Source organism: Mauremys mutica, chromosome 1 (genome assembly GCF_020497125.1).
Source record: "Mauremys mutica isolate MM-2020 ecotype Southern chromosome 1, ASM2049712v1, whole genome shotgun sequence".
In the NCBI taxonomy this organism is placed as follows: Eukaryota; Metazoa; Chordata; order Testudines; family Geoemydidae; genus Mauremys; species Mauremys mutica.
Genome location: NC_059072.1, coordinates 154,829,339 through 154,845,031, shown reverse-complemented (window position 1 = coordinate 154,845,031; position 15,693 = coordinate 154,829,339). Strand labels below are relative to the sequence as shown.

The 15,693-nt window shown below is 46.1% G+C and overlaps 1 long non-coding RNA gene across 2 annotated transcripts in view; it reads right to left on the bottom strand.

Moving 5' to 3' along the window:
* The window catches only part of LOC123358737, a 19,357-nt gene extending 3,664 nt beyond the window's left edge, over nucleotides 1–15,693 (bottom strand). The window contains exons 1-2 of one of the 2 annotated variants that reach the window (XR_006575778.1): nucleotides 15,573–15,693; nucleotides 11,783–11,923 (exon numbers count right to left, since the gene is read on the bottom strand). This is a non-coding gene — a long non-coding RNA (uncharacterized LOC123358737). The remainder of the gene's footprint in view (nucleotides 1–11,782; nucleotides 11,924–15,572) is intronic. The other variant, XR_006575777.1, reaches the window with a different exon arrangement.

Genomic DNA, 15,693 nt, shown 5'->3' with positions numbered 1-15,693 from the left:
GCTCCCTCGCAGCTTCTGTGGAGCCGCGGGACCAGTGGACCCTCCGCAGGCACGCCTGCGCGAGGTCCACCGGAGCCGCGGGACTGGCGACCGGCAGAGCGCCTCCTGCGGCATGCTGCCCTGCTTGGGGCGGCGAAATGTCTAGAACTGCCCCTGAGTGTAGACAAGGTCTATGACACACAACTGTTCATTTCCTTCTAACATAGGACTAGAAGGAATCCTCTAGGGTCATTGAGTCCAGTTCCCTGCTATTGCAGGCAATCTTATGATGTAGTTCCGTTCATAAATTTATCAAGATCCATTTTAAAAACTTCCTTTTAATTTCTAGCTTAAATTTATTCATGGTCAGTATAAACTCATTTATTCTTGCACCAATGTTGTCCTTTAGTGTAAATAGCTCTTCTCCCTCTGTGGTGTTTACTCCCCTAAGCAGGGCTGGGTGAATAACTGATTTGTATTTCAGTGCCTGAACTGAAAAATCCAAAAATATTTTCGTTTCAGTTCTACCCACAATTACAATGTTTTGTTTTTTCTTGTCAACCTTCCCCACCAAAACTAATTTTGCATTTTTTTCCAGTTTTTTGTGTGTGCGCGCGCATGGGTATGTGTATAAAAGCTAGCAACATTTCTAAACAAAATATTTAGACATTTTCAGAAATTTTTCCCCCATTTTCTTTCGGCCAGAACTATTTGCCAAATTCAACATGAATTTGCGAACAGTTTTAGTTGACCCGAAACTGAATTTTTTTGGTGAATAAGCCATTAGCTGAAATTTTTTTGCCCAGTTCTACCCCGATGCATTTATAGACAGCAGTCATATACCTCCTTAGCCATCATTTTACTAAGCTAAACAAGCCAAGCTCTTTTCAGATAAGCTCTCCATTCTCCTGATTATCCTTGTAGCCATCTCTGCACCTGTTCCAGTCTGAATTCATCTTTCTTCAACATGAGTGACCAGAGTTATACACAGTATTTCAGATGAGGTTTTACAAGTGCCTAGTACAATGGCATTAATACTTCCCCATCTCTAATGGAAATACCTTGCCTGACACATCCTAGAATCACACTTGCCTTTCTCCTGGCTGCATCACATTGGTGGTTCATAGTCATACTCTGATCAAATAATACATCCAGCTCTTTCTCCTCCACTGTTGTTTTCAGCTGATGAGCTCTCAGCTTATAGCAGAAATTCTTATTAGTCCCTCACTGCATGATCTTGCACTTGGTAGTATTAAATTTAATCCCATTTCTATTTGTCCAGTCCTCAAGGTCATCCAACTCTTCCTGTATAATATTACAACCCTCTGTATTGGCGATGCTTCCCAACTTTGTCAGCAGCAAATTTCATTAGCATGCTCCTACTCTTGGTGAGAGGGTCATTAATGACAATTTAAAATAAGATTGGTCCTAAGACTGATCCCTGAGGAACTCCACTAGTAACCTCCTTCCAGTCTGACAGCAGAACCCATTGTCATTTCCCTTTTAGCCAGTTCCTTACACATCTTTCAGTTCTTGTACTAATCCCCATCTTCTGCAGTTTAGCTACTAATTTTCCATGTGGTACTGTATCAAATGCTTTACTGAAGTCCAGATAGATTAGATTTATTGCATTTCCCTGAACTAAAAAAATGTTAGTTCTCTCTATTGACTCACCCTCCCCATCACCAATATGTCCCAATGCCTGAAAGAGATCATTAGATGGATGCAGAGCAGCTGGCTCAAGCTCACCCTGGAAAAACAGATGTGATGCTGGTAAGAAGGGAAAATATTCTGGTGAACTGGCCAATACTCTAATCTCAGCAACAACTGAGTGCACCAGAACAGAGATCATCAAGATGCTTGAGAGCCATGCTGGGCTCATTTCTGCTCCTGGACACACAGTGCAATGGCATAGGAATGCTTTCTGCTCTTATCAGCTGTCCAGGAAACTGTACCTCCCTTCTCTCAGCCAAGGACCTAGCCAAAATGATCCACATTTTCATCTTCTCCCAGCTAAACACTGCCACTTCCTCTACTTGGGGATGAACCCAGTCTCTCCAGAAAGAAGGAAATGACAGCATGAAGCAGTTCACCTCATAAGTGAGAAAGGCCAAGATGAGATCAAGATTCACACTTCTGTTTTGTGAATGTCACCGGTTCCTCCTTTACTTCAAAACATAACAGAAAACCAGGGCCGGCTTTAGGAAGTGCGGGGCCCAATTCGAATAGTTTTGACGGGGCCCCGGCAGGGATGACTAAAAAAAAAAAAAAAAAAAACACAAAAAAAAACCCCGTTCATTTCTTCCATGTATTATTTACTTTCCATGACTATATACATAATAACAAAATTATATATTACATACATTACATCATATATTATAAATATCAATATTTATCGTACACCTCACCTATGTTTTTAAAACTTTATCTTCCTCGCTTTTTGTCTGACAAAATCTTTCAGTAAATTGCCTAACTCTAAGCTCTTCATTACTTCGCATTCAATTGACATGATTGCCAAATTGTTTAATCGGTCTTCCTGCATTGTTGATCGCAGATATGTTTTAATTAGATTTAGCTTCGAGAAACTCCTCTCTCCTGAGGCTACAGTTACTGGAATAGTCAGGAAGATTCGAATTGCTATAAATAAATTTGGGAATCCTGTTGATCGGTTATTATATGTAAGAAATTGAAGGATTTTTAGGGGGTTTGTACAATCAGATGAAATAATTGGCTTTAATGCTTCCAGTTCTTCACAAAGCATGTAGCCATTTATGTCAACTGATTTTACAGTTGAAACTTGTTCGTTTTCCTGCACTAGTTTCACATCTGTCAATGCAAGTTCCAGATCTGCAGCAGCTTTTCGTATGGTGTCCTTGGGAAGATTTTTGAATTTGCATAAAAATCCAAATAAACTCTCATGCTTTTGTAACTGTTCAAACCTTGGTTCAAGTGACTGTAAAGCTTTGTCTAACACTTGATTGAAGCACTGCACTCTGTAAGCTTCTTTTGGATCAGAAAAAGGCTCGTCTGCAGACTCGTACTCAAACTGTTTTTTTCGTTTGTGCAAACGTTTAGTCTGGAATACTGGAGTCACATCTAGATCTTTGGCAAGTTCATTGGCACCAGTTAACACTTCTTGAAAACCCTTCTCTCTGTACATTTTTAACCAGTTACAAAGCTTTTCAAATGAAGAAATTCCTGCAGAAATATCCATTGTATCACTCTGCAGCTCTTTGCTCACAAAATTCACTTGAAAAAGTAAATCATGCCAGAAAACTAGCGAAACCAAAAACTTATAATCCCTTATTTGAAAAGCCAGCGATTTAGCTTCATGTTTTGCTTGAGAATCATCAGTTGTTTCTTCTACCTCTACAAGTGCATCATAAAACTCCCCTGCTTGGTACCGCAGAGCTTTGACACTTTGCATTCTACATTCCCATCGTGTTTCGCAAAGAGGCTTTACCGAAAGGCCAGTAACATGTTTTCTAAAAATAGTCCATCTTTTAGTAGATGCAGAAAAAAGGGCATAAATACACTGCAAGGCTCCAAAGAAACTCATCGCATCTGGACATGTTTTGGCCATGTCTCCCAAAATGAGATTATAGTTGTGACATGCACATGGTGTAAAAAAAGCTCTTGGGTTTGTTTTCAAAAGTCGTGCTTGTACACCTGATATGTTTCCCTTCATATTTGCACCGTTGTCATAGCCTTGCCCACGGATATTTGCAACGTCCAATCCCAGGTCTTTGAGTTCACTTAAAAGGATATTGTACAAATATTCACCTGTGCTGCTTTCTACTACTATGAACTTAATGAAATGTTCATATACTCCTGCTGGAATACTTGGTGATACACCATCAGCCACATATCTAATTGTCAATGACATTTGTTCTTGGTGACTAATGTCAGAAGTGCAGTCGAGTATAATAGTAAAATATTTAGCAGCCTTAATTCGAGCTATTATTTCACGTTTAACAGCATTCCCTACAATGCTAATAAGTTCATTTTGAATGTTTTTTCCTAAATAATGGTCATGTATTTCTTCGTTCTTGATTCTTCGTAAATGTTCCTGTATCACTGGGTCAAACTTTCCCAGTAATTCAATAACTCCAAGAAAATTTCCATTGTGTGATGTTCCCAGCCGTTCATCAGACCCACGAAATGATAAGTTTCGTTCTGCTAGCAACTGAACGACAGCAACTAGTCTCTCAAAAACTTGATACCAGAGTTTTGCTTCTTTGTCAATAAGTTTTTGTTGTATTGAGTCAATGGTTTTTTCAGCAGATAACCTTTGCTGAAGGTCGCAGCAACTAAGCATAGCTTGTAAATGTCCTTTTGAGTTTTCGTGCTCGGACAATCTTGTATGAATATTAGACCAGTCATTAAAACCATTAGATGCTAATGAACTTGTCACATTATTGCACAAAATCTTACAGTAATAACAAAAGATCTTGTCAGCTGACACTGAGTATATCACCCATGGACGAGGTACAATTTCACCATTTGAAAGTTTCCTTTTGCAGTGAAACTTTGAAAAGTGTTTCCCAATCTTATTTTTAGGGAAATCTTCTACAATAATTTTAGGCGGCCCTTGTTTTACTAAATACTCCCTGATACGCTGGCTAATGTATTCTGGCCAAGTTGCAGGATCATCAGATATTTCCATCTGGTCAGCAGAGTTGAAGTTGCCTTTCTGCTCTGGATCTAAAACACTCACATCTTTATTATCAGAAAAGCATTCTTGACCCTCAGTACCTTCAGCATCAGTTACAGCCCTTTTTGTAGTCTTCTCTTCACCGTGACTGGCTTGAGTGTCTTCTTCAGACTGATTTGGCTCTTCAAATTCTTTGTCACTGCTGTCGTTCTCTGTCTGTGTTGTATGTTCTACTGGAGAATTTTCAACCATATCTGCGTCTTCACTGAGCTCTTCTGGCTCAACAGTAGAATCAGGTCTGCTAAAATACTTGCTTAAAGCATCCTTTTGCTTCTGTCTTTCAACTGCCTTTGCCTTGTATATGGCTCTTTTCTTACTTCCACTTGGGTACTTTCTACCAATATCTCTTGATCTCTTGCCCATATTGATAGAAGTCACCACATTCTAAAGGAATATTAATTATAGATTTTCACTTTCATATTAGGAAAATAATTTGTTTTGATAGTTGTACAACTGATTTTATTCAATAATGTCTATTTTATGCCCCCTGCTTCCCCCCAGCACCGCCCGACCCCGTGGAAACACTGCCCCCCCCCCAGCGCCGCCCACCCCGCAGAAACAAACCCTCCTTCCTCAGCGCCACCCCGTTGAAACAGCTATGGGCCAAAGAGGAAGGTTTGGAGAGGGGGGGAGAAACGGCACACATAGGCAAAAAGAAGTATTCCATTCTATGCATCTGAAGAAGTGGGCAGTAGCCCATGAAAGCTTATGTTGAAATAAATGTGTTAGTCTCCAAGGTGCCACAATTACTCCTGTTCTTTTTGCGGATACAGACTAACATGGCTGCTACTCTGAAACCTGGCACACACAGGGTGACCAGATCACAGCAGTAAAATAGGACTCGCCCCCTCCCCGCTCAGCCCCACCATCACACCCCTCCTCACCCCACTGACTTGCTGCGTCCCTCCTAGTCAGTCCCCCACCCACCACTCGCCACCTTTCACTTTCTCCCTCCCCTGCCAGAAACCCCCATGCCTGCCCCTAGAACCCCTGCTGGCTCAGTGCTCGCCTCTTTGCCCACCTGCCGCTTGCCCCCCTGCTTGCCCCCAACTTGCCACCGCACCCCCCCCCGAAGTATAAAGCCTCATTCAAAGACCATGGGGTCACTATATTACTGCACACAGCAGTCAATCAATGCAGTTGTAGATAAATCTCTGCATTATGCATTTTTGTATAACTTTTACATGACTTTGTATTGAACCTTAGTAATATGTTATAGCAGGCCCCTAAGGTAGCATAAAGGTAAAAGAAAAATGTCTTTTTGCTAGAAGTAGAATAAGATCTTCCCTCCACTTTGTAATCAATTGCCCCATTGACTGAATGAGGTGTGAATGAGGAAGGTGTGGAAGGCAGCACCTCCAGACAGCTGCAAATCTTGGAGAGGGGCTGGGAGCCAGACCAAGGAGCTTTGCCCAGAGCTGAGTGGGACAGAGTTTGGGTGCTGGGTGCAGGCTCCGGGTGTGACGAAGTGGGACTGGTCTTACTGGGGGTTGGGTACAGATCCTAAGTTTCTAGCAGCAAAAGGCCATGCAACCAAATGCCTGAGGTTCTGTTAGCAACAGATGGCCGGGCCCCTCCCTGCAAAGGTGCATCTAAAGGTGCTGGAGACAAAGGAGTCAGGTGACCTCCTGGCCCGGGAAAGAAGCGGAGGAGAGAGGAGGGGTTGGAGGGGGTTAGGCAGACGGGAGTTGGCTGGGGATAGAGGGGAAGCAGGGAGAAAGGGCTCTGATCCCCGAGGGGGGGGGCTGTAAGGCCCCAAAATGGACCTAACCGGGGGGATCCGGTTATCTGTGCCTGCAAGACCTGTGTTGGACTGTGTTCCTGTCGTCTAAATAAACCTTCTGCTTTACTGGCTGGCTGAGAGTCCTGGTGAATCGGCAGGGAGTTTGGGGGTGCAGGGCCTAACTCCCCCACACTTCGTGACACCGGGCTGGGGCATGGGGTGGGGTGCAGGAAGGGTGGAGGGGTGCAGGCTCTGGGAGGGAGTGCGGAGGGGTGGGTGTAGGCTTTGGGACAGAGTTTGGGGGCTGGAGGGTGGTGTTGGGGGGAAGGGACTGCCATGTGGCTTCCTTCCTCCCCTGTTGCCCTCACCATAGCCTCAGTGGGGGATGGAGCTGCCCCTTGCCCAGTGTTTGCAGGAGTGGTGACTGGGGGGAAACCCAGTCAAACTCTGGTTTTACTCTTTCGCTGATGGGTCACTTAAACCCCTTACAAACTCCTTCCTGCCTCTCTCACTCCCCTTTTCTACTGGGCTTGTTTGGTCTTTTCAGTGGAGCCAGATGAAAACCACAAACCCCAGTGAGAGCAACAGGCTGGAAGACTAGACTGAACCCACCACCCAGCCTAGTCCATCCCAGAGCCCAGGACTGAGGGCAAATGTCCCCCACCCCCAGGCCACCTGCTTCCACTCTGGCCTCTCCCAGCGCTGCCAATGATTCTGTGTGGCTGCATCGGGTGGGATTTCAAGCGGACCCCTCAACCCCCCGCTAAATTCACCCCTGTTTTGTGACCACTCTGCACCAAGAGCACCTACCTTCCCTGCCCTAAAGCTGCTGGATGGCTAGAAAGCTGAGCTGGGCATTTGATTGATCTAGAATATTATCATACCCCCCCAAACCTTAATATCCACAAAGCTTTGGGGGGGGGCTATTCCCCCCCAAGCCGGTCTATTTCATTGTTGCAGGGCAAATGAAGGAGCCATGGTTTAATGGAAATATTCAGCCCCTACAGCGGTCTTGCAGCAGGGAAAGCAGAGTTGATGGGAAGGGAACAGTTTTGGATAGGAGCCCCTGTCCTCCTCCTTTGCAAATAATTTGGAGAGGGGAATTTGATCACTCAGTGCCTCAGTTTCCCCTCTTGCGGGGGGGGGGGAGATAAAAGTCTCAGCCTGCCCTGTTGCAGACCTTTCGCATTCTCCCCTCTTGATGTATTTGATTTCCCCCTCCAAACCTCCCTCTCTCTCACCTGGAGTTCACAGCACTAAGTACCGGCTCGGGGCTTTTCCCCTGGGTTACAGGATCCCAAGACTTTAGTTTTAAAACAGACACAGGCAGTCACAAACTCACCCTCAGACACCAACACCACGAAAACAACCCAATATTACAAACCCTGGGGGAATCACAGGGTCAAACACTCACCGTTGGAAGCCCCAACTGCTCAGGTTAGTGAGGTCCACTGCAGAGATTCCTGTCTGCCACAGACCAGAAGCTCCCTTGGCGTCTCCTCCAGGTGAGTGCTGGGGGTGGGGGAGGGGGAGGGGGAGAGGAAGGAAGGCACATGTGCCTTCTCTCCCCCCGCCCCCCGACCTGTCCTGCAAGTGCAGCCAGGGCTGCCTCTGCCGGCCAGCGTCTCTCAGCGTCTCTCGTTGCCTAGCAACAGCTGCTGCTTCCGGGAGACGCAGAGTTTGCTTCCGGGAGAGACGCTGCCGGTGCGTGGGGGCCCCTTCAGGCGCGGGGCCCAATTCGGGGGAATCGGGCAAATCGGCCTAAGGCCGGCCCTGCAGAAAACAATGGGCTACAAAGCCTGATAGTTAAATGGTGAAATGTTGTGTCTAAGTGGGAGGAGATACAGTAGGCCAGGGGTTCTCAAACTGGGGGTCGGGACCCCTCAGGGGGTTGCGAGGTTATTACATGGGGGGTCGTGAGCTGTCAACCTCCACCCCAAATCCCTCTTTGCCTCCAGCATTTATAATGGTGTTAAATATATTAAAAAGTGTTTTTAATTTATAAGGGAGGTCGCACTCAGAGGCTTGCTATGTAAAGGAGTAGTCTGGAGTCCAAGGTATAATCACTGCGGAAGGCAAGAGGAGCGTTCAGAGACAGGAGTTAAACTAGGTGAGGTGGCAGCCAAATAGGGTGACCAGACAGCAAGTGTGAAAAATCGGGACAGGGGGTGGGGGGTAATAGGAGCCTATATAAGAAAAAGACCCAAAAATTGGGACTGTCCCTATAAAATCGGGACATCTGGTCACCCTACAGCCAAATCCCAACAGTGTAATATTTGAGGTGCTCAAGGAAGTTGATGCAGTCAATGCTGTCAAAGGCTGCCTGTATGTCAAGAAGGATACAGAAAAGTGAGAGCGCTGTGATTTTCAGAACAGAGGGAGTTACTGATCACATAGGAGATTAGTTTCAATAAAATGGATCATGGTTGCTGTGTGTTGTGGTGTGGTTGGAGTGATAAGAGAAGATTGAGCTATCAGTTTATTTTTTTAGGCATTTCTCCAGGCCACAGTACCTGGAAATGACTTCCTCTTGTATTTTGCTGAGATAGGGTAAGCAGAATATGGAACTTTAAATGGAGAGATGAAACCTTGAGATGTCCAGGCTCACATTATAGTTGCAACGTCTGAGGCTTCTGAAATCCAGGAAGATGTGGGAAGGTGAAAGCATGTGCCTCCATGATCCAAGTTAGGATGAGAGGGTGCCTGAGGGCTCTGGGATCAGATTCATGAGAAGTGAAAGGCCAAGGCCTCTGATACTGGAGTCAGGGGGTGGGGGAGGGAAGAAACATGTGAAAGCCTCAGACTTCTGGGATCAGGACAGGGGGATGATAAAAGCCTGAGATGTTTGCGATTGGGGTAGGGTAAAAGGCTGAGATTTCTAGTATCAGGATGTAGAAAAGTGAAAACCTAAGTCATCTAGGATCAGGATATGGAAGAATGAGAGCCTCTAGGATGTGGGTTGGTTTGTCTGGAATGTGGAGAGTTAAGCCTGAGGATCAGATTTGGGTCAGGGAAGCCTGAGGACTGTAGGAGTTGATCAACCTACCCTGCTGCCTCCTTTTCTTTGATCCATTGTTCCCAATGCTGTGTATTGCCTCTCATGTAGTTGATGACTCCTCCCCCACTCCCCCCAGCAGCAGCTGCCATCAGCCCACTGCCATGCCTTGCCACCTGTTGGTAGATGAACTCTCACACAGTCTCAAACCCAGAGAGATTAGACACATTCATATCTGAAATGACTGAGGGGAGGGGGTGAAAGCAAAACCGTTAAAATGGCTCTAACCCCTCCATGCTGCTCCCCCCATGAACTCCGCAAACCTTCTGCGCAGCTGCCCCGTCCCCTTCTCTACCCTCCTGAAACCCTTCCAGATCCCTTCTGAGCAGCTGCTGTTCATCTGGCTGCCCTAGCCTCCTTGTCAGCTGTTTGATGTCACACATCAATCTCCCATCTTTGCTACAAATCTCTGATGATCAAGTTTCACATTTCCAGGACTCTGGCCGTAAAGCTCCTTTCACTGGTATAATTAGTAATTAGAGGAAAAATGTTAGCAAACTCCTCTCGGCATAAACAGACACTCAATCCCATCTGTCATGTCAGGAAATTCACATTAGGGCGAAGGTCCGACAGATTTTTTTTTATCTAGTGTGACTGACCGCACACGCTCTGTACTACTTAATTAATCTGCCTTGATGAAAATGAGAGAGATCTATTTACAAGTGACCATTTTGCTTATAAAACTACAAGGACTGAGGAATTCTCAACATTCTAAAAATGATCATTTCTCTCTATTATAATAACCCCATGGAATTTAATTGAAATTTGTCCCCTCAACATTTTCTTATGCTCTCTGCAGACACCTAGCTAAGTGGAGTATTGCATATGGTTGCTTCTTGATGCACACTCTATTGTAGTGTTATACCATCAGGTCAATTAAATATTTGCTCACTCAGATCATTTCAGGTGAGGGATTCTTAGAATTTAGGCTCTTCAATCTAGGAAACAAAAGTAAAACAATCCAGTGGCTGGAAGTTGAAGCTAGAGAAATTCAGAATGGAAATAAGCCACACATTTTTAACAGTGAGATTAATTAACCATTGGAACAAAGGAACAAGGGTTATGATTGATTCTCCATCACCGGCAATTTTAAAATAAAGATTAGATGGTTTTTCTAAAATAGAGAGACTAGTTCTGACAGTAGCTTATTCAGGGAAGTCTTCAGACTGCATTGTGCAGGAGGGCAGACTAGATGGTCACAATTGCCCCTTCTGGCTTAAGATCTATAAATTATAAGCATTAGAGATGGAATCCACCATCTGCTGAAAGGAGTGTGTCACATATCTCTCTGATCAGGGGCACTGGAGGTTTGTTAAACCTGGATTCCAAATAGGAGCACCTTGGTAGAATGGGATGGCCACATCATAGGTGAAACCAGTGTTCTCCAACTTCTCTTCAGGAAGCTGGGTTTTGGAAAGTGGAGAATCCCCAAAGAGGAGAGAAAAGAGGTCAGATGTTAGTACTGGCCCTTAAAAATCCATAGAGTATGAGATACTTGAAGGGAAACTCAAAAGGACACAGAGACAGAAAAAGCTTAGGTAGAAGAGAGGAACAGAGGGGCATGCTTTTGTAGCATAGGGATTCTTTCTGACTGCAAGATCAACTGAGCTGAAGAAGAAAGAAGCTAGCTGCAAAGGAGAAGGGGAGAGTCTATGTGATGGAGGAGAAGCCTTCTCAGACTGAGAAGCTGGGGTGGGGGTGGGGATCCTGGAGGCCTTAAGACTGTGACTTAAGCCCAAAGAATACTCAAGTGTGATGAGGAAACTGAAGCAGGGAAATGTGTTCATGTGTTTTGTCTAGATCTGTGTATTTCTTGTGCTATTTAAAATAAAGAATGATTGATTTTTTTTGAACCCTTTGCATAGGGTGACCAGATGTCCCGATTTTATAGGGACAGTCCTGATTTTTTGGGTCTTTTTCCTAATATAGGCTCCTATTACCCCCCACCCCAATTTTTCACACTTGCTGCCTGGTCACCCTACCTTTGCAGAGCCTGCATATTTTGTGCTTCCTCTGTTGTGTCTTCAAGGAGATGAACTGTAAATTCAGAGTGTCCATAAGATTGGCACTACTGGGGTGTCTTGGGAGGGTTAGCACTGGTCCTGGGGGCCTCTGGGAGTGGGACTGCAAAGTCCCACTTCTGTGGAGGGGTAACAGGCAGAACCTGGGCCTAAGAAGTGTGCCAGAGAGGCCATGAAAAGAGACAGTGCTGGAGCCTACCCAGACCAAGGGAAGCTTAAGAGCACAGAGGTCTAGCACATTGGGAACCAAACACAGCAACCTGGTAATTGTCCAGCTGGGAGAGCTTTACCATAGCTGTGACAGAGGTACCTCTGGAAATAGATGACCGCTCCACTCTTCGTGAAGTTACATGAGGGTGGGATGGGGTGCTCAAGGCAGTCTCTCCTTGTTGCAACCATTCCCACTCAGGCTGTATGGTCTGGCTCAGGGCCTGAAAAATCAAATTCACTCCTGAATCCCATATTACTTGCAAAAACATTCATTAATGCAACATCACATCAACATTAGAAAAAGTCAGAGTTAAATTTCTCATAGCAGCATTATCTCTGCCTCTGTCCCTTAATTCTGGCACAATTTAACTTTTGAGAGATCAGCTTTGCAACCTTGTTTTTTCCTTGAATGTACTTTTTTGGTGTGTAATTTCCTAGATTTAAAAAAAAACAAACAACCTAAACAGAAAATCTACCATATGTCATCATATTGACACCCACATGGATCTAAAGCTTCCAATCTTCCTGCTGAACCATTACACAAACCTCTGTCACTTTACCTAACGGAGTAACCCATAGCAGTAACTGGCTGCCATCCTCTCTGTGGACCAACACTAGAAGGGGATGAAACATACTGTGGATTTCACAGACAATTGCTGAGAACAGAGGAATGATGAGACTTAGGAATTGTGGGTTCTATTGCACATTCTGGAGGGGAGTGTACTCTAGTGGTTTCAGAGCATTCTGCCTGTTCCACCCCAACCTGTAAGCTTGACCCCATCTGCCACACACCCTTCAATTTGTTCTTGTCACATTACTGTCTAATCCCTATGCCTGGCTGCTTGTCCCAGTGCCCAACTCCCAGTCTCCTTGCCAAGCCAGTAATAGCCTCCCAGTCCCCCTGCATCCTCCTTACTCTTTATCCAATCTGTTCATCTCCACAAGCCCCATGCTCCCCATTCTGTCTTCCAGTCTCCCTTCCTGGACTCCTCATCCAACCTCAGTCTCCAAACCCTTTCCCCTGCTCTTGTCCCAGACTCTGCTTAGCTAGTCCCAGTTCTCCCTCCACACCCCAGCTCTTGATCAGATCTGTCTCCTCTTGTCCTCCTCCTCATTCTTCCCCCCACCATTGGTAGCCAGTCCCAGTCTCCCTTCATCTCCTCATCCAATCTCAGTCTTTCTTCACCACCTCTGGTTCCTAGTCCCCATATCTGTCCCCCTTTTCCCATCTGGCTCTCAGTCCCAGTCACCCTGCCCAGCCAGTCCCTGTCTTCTCTTCCCCAACTTCCAATCTTGGTTTCTCTCCCCCTTCAACTCCCACCCCCAGTCTCCACACCAATCTACTCCCACTGCCCTCCCCCATTTTGATTCTTATCCCTCTTCTCCTCTGTGTTTCCTGGAGGCCGGTTGAGAATCACTGAGAGCACAGGAGAGACAGTCAGGGGGACTGCTTGCAGTTGCAGTGGAAGCCTAGCCAATAGCAGACCAGAGCATCAAGCAAAGTCCCGCTTGGGTCCTGGAGCCTTGGGCTGAAGCATGTTCAGTGCACACAGAATCTTTGGTGAAGATAACTCTGAAACTCCAACATCTCTCCTGAGCATATGCAAACTGAGAGGTTTGAAAGGCATACAACTTGGCCAACTTTGATGAAAACTCACCCAGGACAGCAAAAGGCATATCCCTGGCACAAAGTCTACCTCCCTTCCAAATTTCAATTCTCTTCTCCAAAGCAAGGGGGCATTAGAACTTCTCAAAGAAAAGGTCACCAGAAGTTAAAAAAAAAAAAAGATAAAGCATACTTTCCCCTAATCTTGATCTTAAAAAACAGCTGAACCATGTTAGCTGAAACTTTCAAAAAAAATTCAGATGGAGCCAGAAGCAGACACCTGGTATGGAAATTTTCAGTTGAAAATCATTGTTTTGGCAAAATTATAAGCAACTGAACAGTGTCTTATTATGGGAAGCGTTGGGCAACCTTAATAAAAGGCAGGGCTACCAGTTCCACCAGTAGGAAGGTTATGTCATTATAAGCCCTCTTTTCATATGCTTAATATGCTTAGCATATTGGGGCTAAGCATAAGATTAATTGTATGCCCTGTTTTCATATGCTCGTAACTTTCTGAAAAAATTATCCTTTGAGGCTGAAAGTTACTTGGAGCTAGCCCAGAGGGAAAGTTTTTTGGGAAAATTTGATGAAAATCCCATGATCTAAGATGGCCCTGCCCTCTACAGCATTACTGATGCAGGATGGCCAGCATTAGTAGATCTATACAGTAACTCCTCACTTAACATTGTAGTTATGTTCCTGAAAAATGCAACTGTAAGTGAAACGATGTTAAACTAATCCAGTTTTCCCATAAGATTTAATGTAAATGCGGGGGGTTAGGTTCCAAGGAAAGTTTTTGGGGGCAGACAAAAGGCATTATATACTGTACAGTACTGTACTGTGCTTGGGAAGTGCCCCTGGCTTACCCCACAGAGGCACAGCCCGCTGCAGGCAAGAATGCCAGGAAGCACCTTTGCAGCAGCCAAGGGAGGCTCTAGCTTTTTTGCCACCCCAAGCATGGCAGTCAGGCAGCCTTCAGCAGCGCGCCTGCGGGAGGTCCCCGGTCCCGTGGATTCGGCGGCTTGCCTGCAGGAAGTCCGCCAGTCCCATGGCTTTGGCATCCCCTCTGCCGAATTGCCGCAGAATCCGCGGGACTGGGGACCTCCCGCAGGCAAGCCGCCGAAGGCGGTCTGACTGCCACCCTCGCAGGGACCTGCAAGGCGCCCCCGGAGCTTGCCGCCCCAGGCATGCACTTGGAGCGCTGGTGCCTGCAGCCGCCTCTGGCAGCAGCAACAGCTTCCCTGGAGAAGAACAGGCTTGGACTTTGCCGGGAATGTTCCAGGCCCGCATCTTCCTGTTCCCTCTCCACTTCAGGCCCATCTCTTCCCACTCCCACTCCACCTCCTCTCTGGAGCACGCCACATCCCTTTCCCCCCCAAAGGCCTAAGCATCGCCAAACAGCTGTTTGGCGGCGCTTAGGACTTTCTGGGAGGGAGAGGGAGGAGTGGAGATGCGGCGCTTCCCTGCTCCTCCTCCTCCCTCCCAGAAAGTCCTAAGCACCACCAAACAGCTATTTGGCGGTGGGGGAAGCGCTGGGAGGGAGGGGGAGGAGGCACAGAAGAGGAACTTGTGCAATGCTCCCTTGCAAAGTTGCTGCTCTTCCACAGAATTTTACAAGCAGGCTGCCAAACAACGTTATAAGGGAGCATTGCACAACTTTAAATGAGCATGTTCTCTAATTGAGCAGCGAGGTAACATTGAAACAACGTTAAGTGGGACAACGTTAAATGCGGAGTTACTGTACACTGTGCTGTTTTAAAGGTATAAGAATTCTATGATTCTATGATTGCTTCTTAGTGCTCCCTCTCTAGTACCCCTGAAGGCACTATCCCTCTGCCACACATCTGGTCATGCTCCCCCTGCTGGACGCCCACCTGATTGTTGTCGGGGAATCCCAGCCTCTGCATCCTCCAGAGTCTTCACAGACCCCAGGCACTGTCCCAGTTTTGAGGTCTATAAACTCATTCTCTGAATGCAGACCCTCTGTCTAACATCCTCTCCTGAAAGCTGCAACCACAGACCCTAGCCCCTGGAACCAGCACTGAATCCTCAGCTCCCTTTGTAACTTAAGCACACCGTCTCCCAGAATCCCACTGAAAGGGTGAGCCTTCTGGGTTACAGTTTCACTCTGTTGGGAGCACATATAGCTTGTAACACAGGCTGTGCACAGAGCTTGAACACAGCTTTTTCTTAATCAGGATAACAATTACACAGATCTATACAAAAATTATAAACCCTATGAACATTTTCCTTCTCCAACTCACCCTTCTCTGGGGAATCCTTGGGGGACCATCTGTGTTCAGATAGGTAGGTAGGCAGGCAAGCAGGCTTCCCTCATCCCATCTGGGTGCTGCAGCAGTTTCCCTCATCTTAAACTGGTGAAAA